Below are 3,651 nucleotides of genomic sequence, written 5' to 3' on the forward strand. Positions count from 1 at the left end.
TTTATGCATACAAAATGGTTTTTAAGAGTTTTTTGTCAAATACTTTATAATATAGTACAGATAAAACCAAACAGTTTCTTTTATTTGCATTCAAATTGATTACTGCCTAATACCTCTAACCAAACATCCCCTTAATGTTTCCTAAGAAAAAAAAAACTTGTTACGTTACACAAGTTCGTTCTGATAACTTATTATAACATGTTTGTATAAGATACCTGATTGTTGATTTAAGTCTCGTTACATGGTCTATATGTTTTTGTTGTAGGAGACTTTTTATGAATATTTACGTGTATATTTGGGTTGGTTTGAAGGTTCGTCACCAGTTAGAAAAATAAAATACTGAGTGTTTGCATGTTTTATGTAATTTAAAGAAATGATATATAAAGTTGACAACTTTTTATTCATTTAATAGATATGTGTAACTATTTATACTGGTGGTTCCTAACTTTTCATTTTCATAACATTCATAGTGCCTACACATAACAATGTTCGTTAGCAACCATTATGATGGAATCATTGGTATTTGAACAAACTATAGGGACCAAAAATGCAATATGCTCTAAAATATAATGTAATTCACGGTTTTTTATTATAAAATATTTTATATATCCAATTACAAATTAAATATTTTAAATAAAAATATTTATATTTATTTAAAAACTATCCCTCGTAGGTATCAGTTCGAGTCCATCCAGGGCCATTGCTGATTTTCCTGCTTGTTCTCTAAGACCCACGGGATTAATCGATGTGCACACAGGCTAACTTGGACACAAGCGTTTACCAAAACAACTTTAGTGTCAATGAAGAAAAGAAGTTTCACTTGTGTTATGTTGAATGTTCTTCGATAAAATTAAGACAATTCTGAGTACCAAAACTCTCCTTTAAATGCTTGATTAGTAGCGTCTGATGGTTTAAACTTTAAAACCCCACATGGGTGGTTGGTATTTCACAAGATTTCGTAAGATTTATATGTAATAATGTTTTAAAATTGGTTTTGTAAAAATCAATTAATATATTGTAATTTAAGAATGGAATTTAATTCCATTCCAGATCCTACAAACCAAACACACCAATCCTTCCAATTCCAAATCCGTCTACGAAATCCAAATCCCTTAAAATCATTCTGTCAAACCAAACACTCCCTTATGAGTTTTGATTAGAAAGCACGGATCATACGTTGTATTATTATGCTTTAGTCCTCGTGTGTTGGTATTTACGTTCATGTGACCGATGATAGCCTTGAAAGCTTTATTAACGTCTTTGGTGCTTGCGCTTTATATTGTGTTATCTTCTCGTTCCTCTGCTATCAATTTCTTTGGTGCTTGGGCTTTATATTGTGTTATCTTCTCGTTCCTCTGTTATCAATTGAAGTGTTTTCCATAAATATTTCCAATAAAACCCTTGATGATGAAATTCAAACATATGACTTTTAGGCTATCATTAAAAACATGATGACAACTAGGGGCTTAATCATTTGATAGTCTCATATATTGTAATAACTGTGAGAACTATTATTGTAAGGTATTGTTTCACATGATTTTTTTTTTCATCTAAGGTTAGAATTTAATGTATTGACTAACTTATATTTGTTTCACAATATGTTTGTTTCATATGTATTTTTACAACTCAACTCAATTATGGCGGTTCTGAAGAATCTCAACCTAATGCAACTCATTCAAAAATATAACCCAACCCTTGTGAGTTGAGACAGGTTGACGGGTTAGTAGTTATATAAATTTGATAAATTAAATACTTCATATGATTTAAGTTTATGAGATTGAACTATAAAACGTCTTATCTAAAAGGGTTACAATGGATTTATAAGATGTTTTTGGGTGTTTCCAACAAGTATTCTAGAATGATTTTTAAATAAAACGTCATATTAGTTATTTTGTAGAACAATTCTGAGAATTGTCTTGTAAACTCATCTATTTATATGATAACTGTATTCATATGACACTTTTAATAGCGTCATATAAAATAACAAATACGCTACTTTATTTTAAAAACGTCCTAAAATTTTGTTAAAATATCCGAAAGTGTCCTATAAACATAGGATAACACTTTTAGACATGACACTTTTTCTTTTCGTTCTAAAAAATATCATTTAGAAATTTTAGGCATCCTATAAACCTACTATTGTTGTACTGAAATGATTTATTTTCAGTGAAATGCTATAATTATTAGCATTTTTTCCATCAAAGTACAACATCAAATGAATGAATCTTTGGATTGATAGATTCGTCAATCAAACATCTGTCAACATAATTTCTCAATAGCATTCATATTCTCCAGCATATACATTTGTTGTTGCGCAAAAATGATTTCAATAATTTTCTTTTATTAAATTATTTGTCATCATTCTTTATATATATAGACATTATATATATATATATATATATATATATATATATATATATATAGGGGCAGGTTCAAATGCGAACCATCTAATTCTAAAAAACCGTGTAAACCAATTTCGACCAATAAGAAAATTCCATTTTTTTTAATTAAATTTAATTGATAAGGTTATTTATGTCATTTTACAYAATTTTTTGATAATTAAGGAAGTTAGTAATACATTTTATTTAAGGCAAATTTAATAGAAGAAAGTATGAAAAATGGTAACGTTTCAAACTTTTATTATAATATATTATTAAAATCTTTATTTTTAATTATTTACAATGCAATGAATCTGCTGGATATCTTGTTCATGTAAAAAAATTAATAAAATAGTTAATGAAATAGAATCATGTAAAAAAATTAATAAAATAGATTCATGAAATAGATTCATAGCTAGTGAAATAATGCATAATCGACTTTGTTCGTCATGAAATTAATCTGCTGTAAGAATTTGAAGGTGAAAAGGTTTCATTGCAAAATAGTTAATGAAATAGATTCATGATAATGAAACGTTTTCATTTTCTTAACAATTCGAGATTAATGCACTACTTTCATTGAGATCCATGTTGCATTGTATCTGAAGTTGATCCGTTCAGTTGTTAGAATGGTCATGAAACGAGTGCATAATGGGTTTTGTTCTTTTTGAAATATACGTATCATGAAATGGGTGCATAATGGAATAGATTCATGTAAAATAGTTAAAATGTTGCATTGTATCTGAAGTTGATCCGTTCAGTTGTTAGAATGGTCATGAAACGGGTGCATAATTGGAATAAAATGAACAAAAAAAAGTGTAATATTACATTTCCACAATTATTGTTATGAAATAAAATGAACAAAAAAAACGGATGCATACGAATTACATGTAGTATGAACAAAAAAATGAACAATTGGAATTGGAACAAAAAAAATGAACAATTGGAATTACATGTAGTATGAACAAAAAACAAAAAAAACGGGTGCATAATTGGAATAAAATGAACAAAAAAAACGGGTGCATACGAATTACATGTAGCATGCATAAAGTGTCATGAAACAATTGGAATAAAATGAACAAAAAAGCCTGGAATAAGGAAACGAACAATTGCATAATTAGACATTTCCACAATTATTGTTAATTATTGTTTACCATTCTACCCTTATTGATGAAATAAACTGAATTTTTATTTTTTATTTTTTTTAATTTCCATAAATAAAGCCTACAAATCTTGACCATTGATCAAGAAAATGGATGGTTGAGATTGGTTTACA

Source organism: Cynara cardunculus, assembly GCF_001531365.2.
Source record: "Cynara cardunculus var. scolymus isolate 2C chromosome LG 15, CcrdV1, whole genome shotgun sequence".
In the NCBI taxonomy this organism is placed as follows: Eukaryota; Viridiplantae; Streptophyta; class Magnoliopsida; order Asterales; family Asteraceae; genus Cynara; species Cynara cardunculus.